Below are 17,904 nucleotides of genomic sequence, written 5' to 3'. Positions count from 1 at the left end.
CCCTTCTCTAGCCTCAGTTTCCCTCACGCAGGGAATGCCTGCTGCCAGCCCCCTCCCCCCTTGCCGGGCTTTCCACAAGCACGTGCACCCCCGGCGGAGCCTTAGCCCTGTCACTGGGGCCGCTCCCTGAGTCAGGGGTGGGTCTGCCAGCCAAACGGGGTGCATCTTGGGTCGCCTTCTGAGGAACCCTCTCCAGAATCCCAAACTTGGCTCTCCCCAGCAACACGGGTGACCAGAGCACACTGAAGTTGAGAACTGCCGCCTGAACACGGGCCCACAGCCCCCAAACCACCATGCTGCAGAATTCCCCCCCCAGCAAGGTGTGCCCTGGGAGAAGCCGTGAGGCCCTGCTCCCAGGTGGGATGGGAATGCACCCTGCTCCTGCCAGGAGGCCCCGAGCCACCCTGCTCCTGCCAGGAGGACCCCGAGCCCACCCTGCTCCTGCCAGGAGGACCCCAAGCCCACCCTGCTCCTGCCAGGAGGACCCCGAGCCCACCCTGCTCCTGCCAGGAGGAACACGCCCTGCTCCAGCCAGGGGAGGCCCCGAGCCACCCTGCACCTGCCAGGAGGCCCCAAGCCACCCTGCTCCTGCCAGGAGGACCCCGAGCCCACCCTGCTCCTGCCAGGAGGACCCCGAGCCCACCCTGCTCCTGCCAGGAGGAACGTGCCCTGCTCCAGCCAGGGGAGGCCCCGAGCCACCCTGCACCTGCCAGGAGGACCCCGAGCCCACCCTGCTCCTGCCAGGAGGAATGCACCCTGCTCCTGCCAGGAGGCCCCAAGCCACCCTGCTCCTGCCAGGAGGCCCTGAGCCCACCCTACACCTGCCAGGAGGCCCCGAGCCCACCCTGCTCCTGTCGGGAGGACCCCGAGCCCGCCCTGCGGCTGAGGGGAGTGAGCACAGGAGTACAGGGGTGACCTTCACTGTCACAGGCGTCAGCGTCAGCAGCTGCCTTGTTTTGTTCTTTGGGGTTCAGTGGGGAGGTGCCCGGGCCATGCCTGGGTGCTGCGTTTTGTTTTAGAAACTGCTCTTTGCCTCTGTGCCCGTGGTCCCAGCTGGGGAGTGGGGAAGGCAAGGAGAGGACCCCAGGCCTTTGGAGGGGCTGGTGGTCTGCCAAAGCCTCTGCAGGGACCCTGAGGGCCCCTGTGCTGTGGGAGCGCCAAGGCCACAGCCGGAGGCTTGCTGTAAGAACCTGCAAAGAGGTGTCAATACTTCAAGAAAACACTTGCCAAGCTAGTGATAGAAAACTAGTACCTAAGACACATTCAGACGTATAAGAGGTGTCAACTTTAACTGTTAAGTTTAATGTTGATATGCATATTACAAGAATCATACCAACTTATTCAACTGTGTCATAGTTTTACTATCCTTCCTGTGATTTTATCTAAGTATCCTTTAAATTTTTATTTATAGCATCGCTTATTAGATACTGAATACACCAGTGAATATATTTCAGTTATGCTTAAAATTTTAAATATAGTGTCTTTAGCTTAAAGCTTGTTTTTTTTTAAAGTAAAAGATGTTACTGCCCTGTGGTAGGAAAACTATTAAGGATTAGGCTTCCAGGGTTACATGTTCTTATCTTTCAAGTATTCTTTTTTGTATGGTACATTCTTCATCTGATTCTCCAAATAAATTAGCCCACTCCCGACACCTGGATCATTCTTGCTGGAGATGGTTCAATACCAAAGAAGCATTTTAAAAATCAAGGTGCATGAACCCTGCTGTTAAATATGTCTGACAGTGTCACCTATTGATGGGTTGTTTTTCCATTTGGCTTATTGAGGCTGAATATAGTGTCAAGTCCTGTGTCCTAAAGGATGGGACAAAGCCACAAGACCGTGTGGTGCTTACGTAGGGGTTAAACAAAAATGCTCCCGTTGAAGAAACAGCAAATAAGCTAAACTTGACATGATTTTATGGCAAATTTCCAGGAGTCACCTAAAGGTATGAGAAGCATAATGGGAATAAACATGTGGGCAGTAGAGTTCTACAAGGGGCGAACTGCGCTGTTTTCGTGTTGATGCCTTCCCCGGCTGCTTGCGGCTCATGGAAACGCACTTCCTGCAGCAGCCTCCCGGAGCCGGTGCCGTGAAGAGCGGCTTTGTTTGGGTGTGCGCTGCCAGCTTTCTACGCTCCAACCTCCAGTTGCTTCTCAACATGAAGAAAGGAAAATTTGAAAACAGAAAAACAAAAACAAAGCCTCATTTTTAGGAACTGGCCCCAAGGTTGCCATGGATTCCGGCGAGCGGCTGCATGCAGCTGGGACCCCCACGGCTGCAGCCGGTGGCCTGGCCTGCTCCCGGCGCTGGGATGGCTCTTAACAACCACGGCATTCATGGGATCCGAGGGGTGCAAAACCAGCACAGGCGGGGCTCCTGGGTTTCAAGCATCTGAACTAGCCCATGGGTTTGTTCTGCATTTTGGGGCCCTGCTGGTCTGGCTCAGAAAGCAGTATCTGTACCTCTGTTATGAGCTGTGCTTTGCTTCACCTTATCTGCCTCACGTGCCAGGAGTTCGCCTGACAGGTCCAGGCTCTTTTGATAGGCAAGAGTAGTAATTTTATAATAATAATGACCACTAATTGAGCGTGTCACATATACCAGGCACTTTACTCTGTCCACGTGTACGTGTTTGTGTTTAAAATGTCATTTACTCCTCCAACACCCCTCTTTTTCCAATGCTGAGAAAGGCCGTCACTCGCTGCAGGTCTCTCCACAGAGGCAGAATTTGAACCCGGCTCCAAGGCTCCAGAGCAGGGGTCCTTGCTGCCAGCTTCCTGCTGGCTGGGGCAGCATTTCTGAAATAGGAAGGACAATTGCTTCTCACTGCATTCTCCAACAGAAGCGCTTTGTCCTGCTCCACCCTGCGGTGAATGCCACCCACGTCCCATGCACAGAGGCCCCTCTCTCCTCAGGAATATCAGCCGCGGCTGGCCAGCCTCGTGAGCAGCGCGCGGTGGACACGCTGCCCTGGGCGCGGGGAGCTGCACCTGTGCCTGGACCTTGCTCCTGGAAAAGCAGCAGAGCAGACGCCGTTCCCTGGTCGACTGCGCCAAGGCGGGCTGGGCGGACGAGGGGTGGGCTGGAGGGGAAGGGGCGTCTCGGGGCAGGACAGGGACGCGTGCTGCATTTCCGAGGAGGCCCCTGTGCCCACCAGCCAGCCTGCCGCTACGCGGGCAGCACAGCCCCTTTCCCCTGGCCGAGGCCGAGCCCGGCTCCCAGGCCCGTCGGGGAGGACGGAGGCCACAAGGACTCGTTGGCGCGGCGCGGGTCCCTTCGGCCCTCCACCATTTCCCCAGTTCCGCAGACTGAAATGCTGGGGGTTCTCCACAATGCGGTGCCGGCCAGCCAGGGCCGGCGCAAGGCCACGCGGCTCCCTCAGCCTGTTAGCGTGCAGGACGCCGTCCTTCCAGGCCCCGGCTGCCCCCCGGAGGAGACACCTGAAGGTAGATACCATGACCAGCTCCGCACGTCCCCTCCTGAGCTTTCAATTAATTGCTCACTTTTATACGTGGAATATTTGTATTGATGATGCCTCATTATGTCAGTTTGGACATTTTACATATTTAAAACCTAAGTACTGATTCTAGGCATCAGTGCTACTGTTTTTCTCCATTTGTCTGTCTAAGTTTACTCTTTCTAGATATTATCTCTTTTACATAAAGTTTTATTTTTAAGTCATTTTAGTCTAACAAGGAGTTGCAAAAATTTACTAAACCTATTTGTATTTCTTTTTAGTCAGTGCATCAGTCTGGCTCTAATCAAGTGACAGAAACCACCCAGTAATTTAAACGGGGAAAGTTTAATATAAAGGAGTGTTAAACTACGACAGCACCTGCCATGATATAAAGGAACACCCAGACGTGCCCGAGGCCTGGGTCTCACCTCCGGAGACCATGCTGGTGCTGAGGCCAGGCTGGCCCCCGGCCACCGGGCAGGACAAGCCCTGCGGGCACCCGCGGGGTTGGGGTTAGGGTTAGGGTTAGAGCGAGAGCCCTGCGCGCTGTCCTGGGCCACCCCATTTCCATGTTTCTCGGAGGTGCCTCTGCAGGGAGCAGCCTCGGTGACCAGGACAAAGCGCAGCAGCCTCCCTGGTCAGCGCTCTGCTTCCCGGCAGCCCGCCTGGCGCCTCGGGCCCCAGGGCGGCGTCCGGCTCGGGCGAGGAGTGCAGCACGACAGGACGCAGGGCCCCCCCTCCCGTGGGGACTCCGTCCTCCCGCTGCTGCCTGCTCCTGCCACAGTGACGGCTGAGTTGTCAGTGTGCAGGCAGGGGTGGCACATGTGGTTCTGCGTGATCCCCAGCACCCCTCCCGCGCGCTCCCCTCTGAGTCGGCATTTCATTTCTTAGCAGCGACACGGCCAGCCTTGATGGCTGTTTCTGAGCTCGTGGCTATAAGTGAGCTCAGACTCCTCTCCCAGGAAACCCGCAGAATAATCTGATCTGAGCATGGTCTGACCACCTTCACGGTAACTTCAGCCTTAGGGACCAACATTGTCAAGGCTCGTTCTACGTGGCCACTGAGAGGGAGCTTCTGCCTGCTGGGAGACACTGACGCCCGGTCCTCGGTGTGTGCACTGCCACGTGCCCCCGTCCACACGTAGACACGTCCCCCAAAGGCCCCTCTTGCTTTGTGGCCAGTGCGTGTGAGCGTTGGGAGTGCCACGCTCTGCCCGCTGCCGTGGATGAGGATTCAGGCCACAGCCAGGCTCGGCTCCGCCGCCCGGTGAAGGTCTTTCCCACGGAAACCCTCTCCTGAAGGCTCTTTTGTTCTGCAAGCTGGGCGTGTCTGAGCCTCTTTGGTCTGAGGTACCCCCTCCGTTGGGCGGGAAGCTGTCACTTTACCCAGCTCTCTGCTATACCCTAAACACAGGGTGGAATTCCAGATCCTTCACAATTCTCGGCACAACCTCTGGAGCACAGAGGATCAGGGCTGGTGATGGGGTGCACGTGGAGTTGGGGTGGCTTTGTGAGTGTGAGCCCTGAACTGCTCAGCTACCACACAAAGGCGGTGGGAAGTGCCTGCCGAGGCAGGTTGGGTGGACGCGCAGAAGAGGTTGGAGCCGCTCAGCAGGCTGGTTCTGGAGTGTGCAGGGTCCACGTAAAGAGGCGAGCAGGGCGTCTCCTGGGCCGGGCTGCAAGGTCTCTGGGCATATGGCCAGGGCAGGGCACCCCTGGGCATGCCCCTGGGTAAGCACTGAGGGAGAACTTTGAGGCAGGGGCAGGCAAAGCCAACCACACTACCCCAGAACGAGGAAGCCTTGCTCCTCTAATACCCTCTACTAGTAAAGCTTAACATCATGCTCACTGTAGAGGAAAAGTAATTAAATAGTCCAGTCCATCAACCTAGGGCAAGTCCTGAAGAGTGCATTTGGGCCTAGAGGCAACAGATTGATAACTGGCACCATGCATCCCTTCAGCTCCTCAGCTTCCACAAGCAACCTTCTACACATTTGCACTCCCTCATGATAACAAAATAATTCTTTATTTCTACCTAAAAAGATACAACTATTTTTATTAAAAGTGAAGATGTTCTCACTTTTCCCCAACTGAGAAGATGCACAATCCCAGCAGTCATGGTATCTGTTGATGGCCATATTAATTGTTCAAATTCAGTTGTAGGCCCACAGAATATTCAGTCACCTAAATATTAAATTGACAAGTTAACCTCCAACAACAGGTATATAAAATAAAAATGAGGAGAGATAAAATGGTTAGTACATACAAATAAGCACATGTATATAACAAGCAAAGAGAAAATGTGCCACGCTACTCTAGTCCTCTTGATGTAAGTGGTCATGAAGTTGTAGCTGATACTATGGATTTCTTCTTCAACTACCCATTCCATAACTCCCTGGCCCTCTGTCTCGATTGCTCTGGGTTCCTTAGGTGGAGAGACCCTTCATTCCTGAAGGGTCTGAGCCTTTAGTTTCCTTTTTTTTTTTCTTCTGGTTCCTGTAGTTTTCCATTAACTTTTACTATATTGGCAATGGAAGTACTAAGAGTTGCCTCAGAAAATCCCCTGGTTACAGACATAGTCTTCCTTGCCTCCACTGTATAGCAGTGACCCAACCTTTCCTTGCTTCTGGGATCAGGTGCTTGAGCCAGGAGATTAACCATTTTTGCCTGTTGGTGCAGAGGCATAAGGAGCTTCCCAAGAGGCCACAGACGTGGACTGAGAGGGTAGAGACAATTGACAGGTCTTGGTGTCAAAGAAGTCTGAGCTACCTACTCATGAAACTTATCATACCTTTATACTTGGCCAAGTTTCCGTCTCACATGTAACACTTCCATTTGAAAATAGATTGTTGCTACAAATACTCAGGCTTACGGCTAGATGGGTCAGGTAGTACTCAGGCTCACGGCCATCTTATGTCCCGTGGTTAGATACTCAGTCTCTGCTAAGGCCCAAGAGCAAGCTAGAAGCTGGTTCTCAAAAGGAAAATAGTTAGCTGCCAAAGGGGTCGTAGACTTGCTTCAGAATCCTAGAGGTCTATGCTGTGATTCTCCTGTTGGTGCCGTCAGAGGGTCCGAACCTCGTCATTACGTGCCACGGACTTTTAGCATCACTGGCTTTGCGGGTCTTAAGGTCCAAGTGGTCAAGGGCCTTTTACTGCAGCCTAAACTTGCTCAGGTCCCCACTGAAACGCCAGCCTTATGGGCTGAAGTAGCACATGCAGACGTAGTGCTGTGTCTACAGTACCCTGCCAAGGGCTTCTTTTCTGTGGCAGGCAGTGTAGACGCAGCGACTTGCCCTTCACCCTGGAGGGGAGATCTCTACCTAGCCCCGACCACGGAACTCCCTCAGGAACGTCACTGAGAGGGTGGGCCCTGCATTCTTGTAGGACTTATCTCCTACCCTCTAGCTTACTTGTGTCTTACTAAGAGAATCTAAAAGTACTTGCTACTCCCTGCTTACCAGATACAACCAGCACATTATCATCAGCACAGTGTGGTGTTTTGTGGAAGGTCAAAATGATCAAGACTTCTGCAGGCCACATCACGGAAGACAGCAGGAGAAATGACATGTCCCTGAGACAACGCTGTGAAGTTGTACTGTTGGCCCTGTAAGAGTAAACTGCTTCTGGTGGCTCTCAGGAACTGATATGGAGGAAAAGCCATTAGCCAGGTCAATAGATGCATACCAAGTGCCAGAACTCTGTTTATTTTCTCCAGTAAATATACCTCATCTGGCATAGCAATTGCAGTTAGAGTCAATCACAATCTGATTATGTTCAAGACAGTCGAGTGTCTCTCCATAATCCAGACATAACTTCTGCACAGGTCAAATTGGTAAATTAAGCTGTGATAGGTATCACCACTCCTACTTATTTCAACTCTTCAATAGTAGCGTTAACCTCTGAAATTCTCCCAAGGATGCAGTCTGTCTTCTAGTTTACCATCATAGTGAGAAGGGGACTTCCACTTAGCTTTTCCTGTCATAATGGCCCTCACCCCATAGGTTGGAGCCCACGTGAGGGCTTACTGCCAGTGACCAAGTTTGTCTTTTTCAATTATACAGCCAGAAACTGGAGAAATAACCACAGGCAGACCAAATGTGTCCACTGTGAGATGGAACTCCATTTACCACTTTGCCACCTTAAGTTCCTACTTTGACCAGAGGCCATAGTTCTGTGTTGGTTCCCCAGGAATTAGTGTCAATTCAGAACTAGTGCTTATTAATCCCCAAAAGATGTAGGCATTTCCTTTTCCCCAACACACAGGGACATAGTAACGGCTAAAGGCACTTTGGGGACGTGTGGACATGTATTCCTGGCAGTAGTGCAGCAGACTTCCCAAAGGGACGTCAAGAGGTTCTGGGCCTGACCCAAGTCAGGTCTGAAAACTAAGAGAAATCTTGATTTACCACTGTGGTGATTCAAGACAGGTTTTTGGCTGCCCAGACTGAGTTTTTCCTATTGTGGAGATTAAGGAATACTCTAGATGGCTGTTCCGAGGGACAAAGATCTCCATGGGCCATGGCATTCTGGGTCCTGGTACCCCCCTCTGCCCATGGAGTTGATTGCACACCTTATTGTGGCTCTTGTTAGAATCAGCAAGCCAGTCCCAATGGCAGTATCCCCTAGGGTAATACCTGGGCTACAAACCAAAGAGTTTTTCAAGGGTAGAGGTATTTTACTCAGTCATGTGGGAGGGGATTGAAAGTGTCACATGTGACAAATCCAGTCCAGCATTTGTATCTCTCTAAGCTTCCTCCACATCATTGAGTATAGGCTACCACTGAATTCATATTTCAGTCAGCCAATCAAGTAAGCTGTTAGAATCTACTCCAGCTGCACAGGCTAACAAATTAAGTCTGGAATCTCTAGTAAGTGCACCCATATCAATGAAGTATTTCCAGCTAGTGATAGATTCCTCCTTAGTATAACACTTTTAGAATCAACCCATTCCCATACATGTCCCCCAGGCTTCTGCTAATAGATCTAGCAGAATCTTGCAATTCTTCTGGTGTATAAGTTGTTTCTTCCTAGGTTGTAGTGTGTGCCTCCCTCCTCCCCTGGAGCATGCTGGTTCACCCTAGCTGTGGGTCGAGTGGCAACATTGGTGGTTGGGGTGCCCTTGAGAAGGAGCAGCCCTTTCAGGACATCTGCCAGATGAGATGGTCACGGGGATTTCAAGTGGAGGAAGGCAAGTGTCCTCAGACAGCAGCGGGAAAGTTCCTTCCAAAGGTAAGAGTCTCAGAATGACTTGGGGAAGTTCAAGATTTTCAATTTCATCCGAGTTGAACCAGATGTCCCCATTCCAAGTTTCAAAATCCCATTCTTTCCCAATCAATGCCCTAATTTTCACAGAAGACATTTTGCAAGACTATGAATTCAACTGTTGTAATTTAACAACTCATATAATTAGATTTTGTGTTTGGTTTTTCAGCAATATCGGTCCTGTTTAGGGCTGGCATGGAACTGCTCTGTTTCCTAGGCTATGACTTGAGCTTGTCGTTTTCCCTCTGTAAGCACTGAAAAGCAACCAGTCCATACCTCAGTCCAAATAATCAACATTGCTTCCATAACGGTCATGGAGAGAAGCCTCCTGGGACCCTGTGGCATGTGCTTCCTTTAATAACTTCATCACAACCACAAGGGATAGCTCGGTTGATTATGTTACTGAACACCATGGAATATTGGCATCCAGTTTTCCACTGATGAGAAACTCAGCACTGCATTTGAGTCCAAGGACATGGTCAGACCATTCCCAAAATTCCATCATTTGGGTCTATCTCCTGAGACCACTTACAGTTCTGTGTCAGTCCCAGTATAATCAGGAGATAGAAACCACATAGTAATTTACTCAGGGCAGGGTTAATAAAAAGAATTATTAAACTATGATAGGAGAATAACTATAAACGTGCAAAGAGAATTCTAAAGGGACCCTGGGGCTAAGGGTACTCAGGAAAGGGCAAACTTGGAAGAGAGACCCCTTCCCCCCCATTTGGGGGTAGACCTTGCTGGGGAAGGTGTAGCTCCAGCACACTGGATGGAAGAGGCCAGAGTTGTTCCACAGTTGCTTGAGAAACGATCTGCGTTGCACAGTCAAGGTGTGCTGAAGCTCACGGTGCTGCGTCAGGAGGGGCAGGGAAGATGGCCACTGAGCCTAGTCCAGGCGGCGAGGTGGCCGGCGTGCGGCTGGGGCAGAGATGGCCCCACGCACGCTGCTGACAAACCACGGGGCAGGAGCAAGGGAGACAAAGCAAACCTCCCCCCTGCAATGCCCCGAAAGGCTGGCAGGCTGCACGGAGCAGGTGCTGGAGGTGGACTGGGAGCCGAGAGGCAGGAGCTGGCAGCTGGCACATTTGTCCTTGTTCTTTTACCCCCGCACATTTACTGAGCATCAAGTGAGGAAAAAATAGAATAAACTACTCTATTCCAGATTACAACAGAAAGAGAAAGTGACCTCCATGCAGGGCTAGGTAAGAGCTTTAGCAAGTCACAGAGACCCGGGAAGCTGCTTCCCTTGGTCTTTTTCAGGTCAGGAAAGGAAGCTTAGAAAACATGCATGACTTGCTGGTGGTGATTCAGCCAGTAAACAGAGGAGACAGGATTCGAACACAAGTCCCGCTGGTTACAAAGTTCTCAGATTGACAATAGCTTTTGAAATGTCAACCCCAAAATACTTTACTCATCTGCAAATTTTTGTTACCGCTTTTGTGCCTCTTTGGGATGATTCGCCAGATCACAAGTGCTTAGAGAGCGCAGGTGAACACAGGTGGTGAGATGCGGGGAGGTGGCTGATTATGAGGCACACCTGGTCAGGGCATTCCCAAGGCACCATCCAACTCCTGCAGGCTGTGATCTTCCACCCCAGGGTGAAAGGAGAGGACTTGGGGTGTGATTGGTATGTGTGTCACCAAATAAAAACAAGGACTTTCCAAAAGGTATTGAGTATCCTTTTCACCACTCTTAGCAGGCCTCCTGTGGGCACTGGGCTCGTTAACTCCTCTGAGGCAGCCCTGCCCAGCCCTTGCCGAGGCCTGAGGTCCACGGGGCCTCACGCTGGCCAGCGGCGGCCAGACAAGCAGGCGGGCACGGTGGCAGATGGAGGCCTCCGCGGGCCTCTCCGCTGGAGCAGCCCTGGCTGCCTCTTCCCGTGCATCCAGCCAGTGCTGGGAAGCCTCCTGCCCGGACCTGTGCGTTTGTTTTGTTTGAATCAATTGATCCTTCTCTCTTTCCACTCCCGCCTGGCTTGAGAGGAGCATCAACACCAGGTGATAAATGAAACGTCGCGCAGAAAGCTGACGCCCCTCTTCCTGCCCCAGCGTGCAGCCCTGGCTCCCAGGGAGCACTTCCAGGGAGCCTGGCTGCAGCCCGGCTGCGCCCAGCCAGCTCCCCGCCCCGGGCCCCCATTGGCTGCCGCCTCTGCAGTGGGACTGCGCCAGGGTCCGCAGCCCCCTCCCCGGGAGGAGCAATAAGAGCCGCCTGCTCCGGGGCTCCTGCCTCAGAACCGGCAGCGGCCGCAGCAGGAGGTGAGCGAGGCCGGAGGGGAGCGCCCCTTTCTCGGGAGGAGCTGGGGAGGGTGGTGGCTGGAGGGCCCCTTAGGACTCCCGGCAGAGCACGGGGTGTCGCTGGCATTCCGCTCTAACACTGTCGCGGCTGAGCTTGCTTCCCGCTGGTGGGCACTGGCCACATCGGCCCGGCTGCTGGAAGCGCTTGTCGCCTGTGCGGCTGAGGCCCACAGACCAGAGACCCCGGCGTGAGGACTCAGGCGAGTGCTCTGCTGCGTCTCTAAGGCCCCAGGAGAGGGGCTCGGCCAGGGGACCGGAAGGGCGGAGCCCGGTGCCTTAAACGCTCTCTCCCTCCTCCTGGTCACCACTGCCCTGGGCCTGGTACAGAATTGCTTCTTGGTTTCCAGTTTCACTGTTTGACATGCCAGGGTCCCTACGCCCCCTTGGACAGAACTCAGAAGTTACACGGCGGGTGAGAAACCCGTTACAACTGTGAACTGCGTCAAAGAAGTCAGGCTAGGCGGCTTTGACTTTCCACAGGGCGCAGAGCCCTGCTGCAGAGTGGACCCTCATATTCTGTGGAACATACGAGGAGTCAAGCCAAAAACTTCTCATTTTTCATATGACAAGGTCAATGCAGAGCATTCACAAAATGGAGTGAGAAGGAAACCTGGGATACAGGATTTCCATTCCTTTTAAAGGTACTCTAAACCAGTTGTTTCTTAAGTCAAAGGGAAGAATTAAGCAGGAAGTAAATAGGGAAAATCAATTTTCAGTGTTAAAGAAGGAAACTGCATTTAAAAAGAACAATTTATCCCCTTCCCAATCATAGTGAAATTTAAAAACATCAGGATAATGCAAATGTTTTCTGTTTTTTGTTTTTTTAATTTGTTTCTTTGAAAGATCAGTAATTGAAAATCTAAGTCTTCTATTGGATGGGTAAGTATGAAATGTTAAATATTTTAATCCATCTGAATTGTTTTTTGTATAAGTGATGTATCTGATTTTTAGCAATTTAGAGCAAAACAGAGCAGAGCGACATCAATAGAGTGGCGTTGGTGATCAGGCCATGACGGAACGACCTCTGCCTGTGGCCCGTGGGTCAATTTTCTTCCTCCCCAGCAGCCCCCACCTTGCAGGCTCCAGGGTGGAGACTGGGGCGCAGGGGGCAGGGCGCCCCAAGCTCTTAGGATTAATGAGAAAGCCGAAAGGCAGGTAGGGGTGAAACAAGGACACAAAATCAACAGCATTCCTAGATTGGAGTCCTAATTTTTATAGCAAGATCAAACCAAGACAAATTAGCTGTTTCCTCTGAGGCATCAGAAGTAAATAAGACTTAAAGCATTTTATTGTAACTTATTTTTAGGTTAGAAGTGATATATTCAACACAGGAGTGATTTTTCTAAAAATGAGATTTAATTTTGTTGTAATCATGACAGTGAAAAGGTTCATGTGTGATTTCATAACTAGAATGCAGGCTCAGAAGTTGGTGAATTTCTCTGCCTGAGTTTTTCAGATTTGGGAAACAAGTGTCCTTTGTAAAATGTGCCACATTCCCAGGATTGTACAGATATTTCCTCCGTCTGCACAGTCTGCACAGAATGAAGCATATGGTGTTAGTAAGTGGGACATTTCTAACTTTGATATTTGTGGAGAATACTTATCCCCGCACTTATCCAAGTCACATTTGTGAATAACCCACCATTTCCCCAATCACTTGAAACGGCACTTCAATGAAAACTAAATCCTCGGGCTGCTCTCGGCCTCCTACTGCATTCTCTCTATTCCTGTGTGAGGACCACAGCAGTTTAATCTTACTACATATGACATTTTCATTTCTAGTAGGTTGAGGCACCCCTTATTATTCTTTTGCAAAAAATTTGAGGCAATTCTACCAGGTACCAGATTTCTTTCCAGATGCGTTTTACAGTTGTTTTTGATCATATTCCTCACCCATCAAAAAATGCCCCACTGAGATTTTTATTAAAGATGATTTAAATGTATATTTTAACTCAGGAAAAGCAAGTTCCTATATTTTATGTTCCTTATCTTATGGAAGGACTTGAATTTTTCTTGCTAAATTTATTCTTAGACAACACACGTGAGCATTGCTCTATGAATAGGCTTCTCTTATATTTTCCGATTAATTATGGAATATAGGAATGCTGTTGATTTTTGTGCCCTAATTCTGTCACTGGTCACCTTACGGTTTTCTTATTAATTCTAACAGCTGGCAGCTGACGCTCTGCTCCTCTGTGCCGTCCCTTCACCCTGGGGCCCTGCAAGGCCAGAGGGCCGGGCCTGCAGAAGGGCTTCCACCCGACCTTCCCTGCTGCTCTCCTCTGAGTTTCCACTCGTTCCCGAAAGGCCCAGCCTAGCCCGCAGCCAGCGAGCAGGGACTTACTGATGTGGCCTGTGGCAGAGAAGGAAGGGGCTGGGACAGGGGAGCGGAGCCCCGCAGGGCCCAGATGCTCTCGGGCGCTCCCACCAGCTCTAAGCGGAGCTGAGGTCAGCCGCCTGTGCCTTCGCCTGTGCAGGCCACACGCGAGATGGTCTGGGCACGAACAAGCAGAACGCATGAGGGACGGCGTCTTTCCTTTGGGCCCCCTAGGATGTCTGAGCTGGAGAAGGCAGTGGTGGCCCTCATCGATGTTTTCCATCAGTATTCTGGGAAGGAGGGCGACAAGCACAAGCTGAAGAAGTCTGAACTCAAGGAGCTCATGAACAACGAGCTTTCCCACTTTTTAGAGGTGAGTCCAGTTTTTTAAATGGACGGTTTATCCATTCTTCTATTTGTAAAGCCTCGTAGACGTTCTCATCTGAGCTGCCCTGAAGGTGATGCCGGTTCCTTCTGAAAACTTATGGAAACAAGCGCTCCTTTGGAGGCTGGACTAGAGGAACGCCACGGTTTTCGCTTTGTTGTCCTCTGACTTGTATATAGTAAGTGTGTCAAGGGAAAATTGCTCTCAAAAGCAAAAATACAGGTTCAAATAATGCTGACCTTTTTCTGAAAATCTAAGGTTTTACAGTGATGATGTCAGAATGGGATGGAAAAATAATTTATGAGTCATAGTGAACATTAGAAATCAGTTAAGAAATAAGCTTTTGTCCATGGGTCTAGGATATATTTTGGTTTTAGTTGAAGTTCAACAGGCGCCATGGTGATGAGACACCGGGCGCACTTGGCAAACGTTTCCCAGCATTACGTCGGGCACCGCCAGGGCCCGGGCTCTCTGCCTTTGCGCACGTCGGTGAATGATGGCGACACCGTCCCAGGGCACCAGGGTGGTCCGTGGGCGTCCCTCAGGCGCTGGGGCCTTGCAAGAGGTGACACTGGAGAAGGGAACTTGGAGTTTTGTCCCCAACTTAGGAAGCTCCCAAGGAGCCCTGTCCTTTCCCCGGACGCTTCGCCCTCTGGCACGCAGTGAGAGCACGTCCAGACACCCAATTTGATGGACTTACCCCAACCCAGACTGCCTCCACGCTGGTCCATGAGCCCCCGCCCAGTGTCTGCTGCCCTCCAGCCTCGAACCCTTGCCATGGACAGTCATCCACCAGCAGCTGGTGGCCCCCGAGGGCCCAAGCCAAGGCTGCCTCACTCGTGACTTGAGCCGGACTGAAGTGACGGTGTTACAGGCCTGAGCTGTGACTCCTGCCAATGGGTCCCTCTAGAGAGCCGTGCACACAGGAGACACAGCGGACGGGGTCAGTGCGCGGGGGTCTGCACAAGCCCTAATTCTGGGAAGCCCCCAGCATCCCAGGGCAGGGCCCTGTTCCACAGCCATGCCGCCCTCCCAGATCCCGGAGCCTGACCTCTCAGCGCGGATGAGCCCGGGGCAAGGTCTATGGGTTGCTCGGGGGCTACGGCAGCCCGTCCTCGCCCCCACGAGATACTCCATCCCTGAGTGGCACTGCCAGGGTGGAGGGGCAGGGCCTGCAGGCCTGCTGGGCCCAAGCCTGGCTCTGGGACTGGCCTTCTCAGGTTCTCAAGTTCAGAGCATGGCAGCTGCGCCAGTGCCGACCAAGTCATCTAGTTCCACCATTTCCGTCTGCTGATGTCACAACTAAAAAGTCCCAGTTTCTTCTTGGGTAAATAAGACTATTGTGGGGATGAAATCAGACAGTGTTTCCCAAGTGCTCAATAGGTGGTAGCCTCTATTATTAGGGATTTAAAAACATATGAAAGATTAGCCTATGGGAACCACAATTCATGGTAAGTGCATCAGGTATCATGAACATTTCTTGACCCGGCTTTCTCAAAGAAAATTCAGTTTGGAGTCAAATCAATCATGTAATTGAAATTAACACAATCCTCCATCCATTTTTTAGCAGATACTCACAGGCCCCACCCAGCTCCCACGGGAATTAGTTTTCTGTGTTTTTATTCAAGGCAGCCACTGCACTTCAGACTTGACTTCTTCAGGCCCAACTCTCTTGTCCTGGAGGTTTGCTCTTTTGAGCAACTTGCATTATGCTCCTCTTCAGTGTTCAGTGCCCACATTCTTCCCACATCTCACTTCTAGCCCAGCCCTTGAGATTTTGTACATCATTTAATAACTCGCTTGGCGTCAGGCAGGACTGTCAGGGAAAGTCTTGAGGACTAGAAAGCAACACAAGAAAGAACACGAGGAGTTAACAAATTTGGACAAAGAAAACTTCCCAATGTTAAGATCCACTGGAAGTCTTCATTATATGGACCTTCTCACAGAAATACATGAAAAACTTAGGCACAGAATTCCAGTTTTTCTTTCAAGACATTGGCATGTAATATGCTCAGGCTGATCTAGCCTGTATTCCTTTTTTCAGGTGGTTTGTTTTAAGCATAATTATAATACCTTGAAGCTTTTCCTTTCTTGATTGCCCCACTCAGTATTTTCAAGTGGCCTAGGTCCCACTGGCCCTAAAGTACGGTGGTAGAGAGGAGCAAAGAACCCAGAGACTTCTGCCTGGCTAGCAAGTCACAGAAGAAATCTTTCCTGGTATTTTGCATTTTATATCTTAGGTTATTCTGAGAAACATTGTTGGAGCCAATGTACTTTTAATCATGTTTTGATAGCCCAAATCCCATTTAAATGAAGCTAGACATTTTTCTGATCTCTTTTAGGAAATCAAAGAGCAGGAGGTTGTGGTTAAATTCATGGAAATGCTGGACAGTGATGGAGACTGCGAATGTGACTTCTAGGAATTCATGGCTTTCGTTGCCATGGTTACCAGTGCCTGCCATGAGTTATTTGAACATGAGTGAAATAGACAAAGCAGTCAAACGGTTCCTATAACAGATGGAGGAGACAGCAGAGGGCAAGGGCTTGCAGGCTAGGAGGAGCTGAGCTTTCCGGGCACACTGTAGCTGATTAGGAAACTTGATTTGCTTTGTGAATGAAAAAATGAAAACCTCTTTATGAGGGCTGTTTTTACTGGTTCGCATCATTATTTCTGCTGTATTGTTAGGCATATGCTTAAGCTGACTGGTCCCAACAACTTTTGGAAATAATCGTTTGGGAAAGCCAAGGTCCATTTATACAGCATGTTCTGTACAGCCTGTAAAGCTGCGTAGAATCCTAACCCAGAAAGAACAAAAATGACCACCAAAAAGAATTCTGCAGCATTTGTGGTTTCCCAAAGCCTTGTCCACCATCACCTGAAAGGCTGCCCTTCCTTACGTTTGTCCATCATTAGTGCCACTGAAACCTACAGTAGGTCTGACCATCCCGTCCACCTGTGAACAGTATGCTCACGTGTGTTTCTTTCCCTAGTGAGTTATGATTACTGGGTAAATATCTAACTCAAATGGTTCTAAGTGAAAAATATGCTTCATAAACCAAGTACAGGTATCTTGACACTGAGAACTGAGAATTGAAATTGTTCATTCAGAATTCTCTGCAGTCCAGCCCTTGGACGGATCTGCAGGGGCACTGGAAGCAGTGCGGCCCCTGCTCACAACTGGGGTTTAGTCTCTGCCAATCTGGAGAAAGCAGTTGTGTGGCAAGAAACATCATCTCCCTGGCCTGGTCTCCTGTGTGTGAATGAACTGCAAAGTCCGTCAGCCGGTTGCTGTTGGCTCGATTATGTCTGGAGGCGGCTGGATGTCGGCGAATGTCCCTCCTGACTTGACCTCACCGAGGCAGGGTCTACTCACGCTGCTGTGGAATCAAGGTACAGGGAAAGCTTAACTTTACACCTAGTAGTCATAAATTCAATTAAACCAAGCTTCAAATAATTTAAAAATCAAGTTACAAATAATAAAAATCACTTCCTGGAAGGTTCTAATTAATTTTACCCATCCCTTTTCCTGTTATTGTTTAATTTTCTAAAGGCATAAACTTCAAAATTCCATTGATTGCTTGCATTTGCATTAAATAAAAATAGCACTGAACAAGTCTCTGCAGCTCTTAAACACCAAATAAAAGCCATCGCCCTGCTCAACCGTGAAGACAAGTGACAGTCCCAGGAGTGAGATGTGGCGCTGGCCCCGCAACTTACCAGGCCCTCCTCAAGGCAAGGAGCAAGAGGCGGCCCCTACATGGACCAGGGGAGCCCCGACCCTGTGGCGCAGCTCCAGCTCCAAGCCCCCAAACCCCAAACGCCCTCCCCCTTCCCCAACCCCCTCCTCCTACTCCCCCATTTCCTCCTTTCCCCAACCCCCTTCCCCTGCTCCCCAGACCCCCTCCCCCAAACGCCCTCCCCCTTCCCCAAGCCCCTCCCCCTGCTCCCCCAAACACCCTCCCCCTTCCCCAACCCCCTCCTCCTGCTCCCCCAAACACCCTCCTCCTTCCCCCAAACCCCTTCCTCTGCTCCCCAGACCCCCTCCCCCAAACGCCCTCCCCTTTCCTCAAGCCCCCCTCCTGCTCCCCCAAACGCCCTCCCTATTAACCCAACCCCCTCCCCCGCCCCTAGACCCCCTCCCCACTGAGTCACGTGCTCAGTCCACGGCCACACGCGGAATCTG

The 17,904-nt window shown here is 50.9% G+C and overlaps 1 pseudogene; it reads left to right on the top strand.

Moving 5' to 3' along the window:
• Positions 1–13,290: 13,290 nt before the first annotated feature.
• On the top strand, positions 13,291–17,337 carry LOC131278768 (protein S100-B-like; annotated as a pseudogene).
• The last annotated feature ends 567 nt before the right edge of the window (positions 17,338–17,904 follow it).

This window comes from Dasypus novemcinctus, chromosome 6 (genome assembly GCF_030445035.2).
Source record: "Dasypus novemcinctus isolate mDasNov1 chromosome 6, mDasNov1.1.hap2, whole genome shotgun sequence".
Classification (NCBI taxonomy): Eukaryota; Metazoa; Chordata; class Mammalia; order Cingulata; family Dasypodidae; genus Dasypus; species Dasypus novemcinctus.
This window is presented reverse-complemented; position numbering and strand designations above follow the sequence as displayed.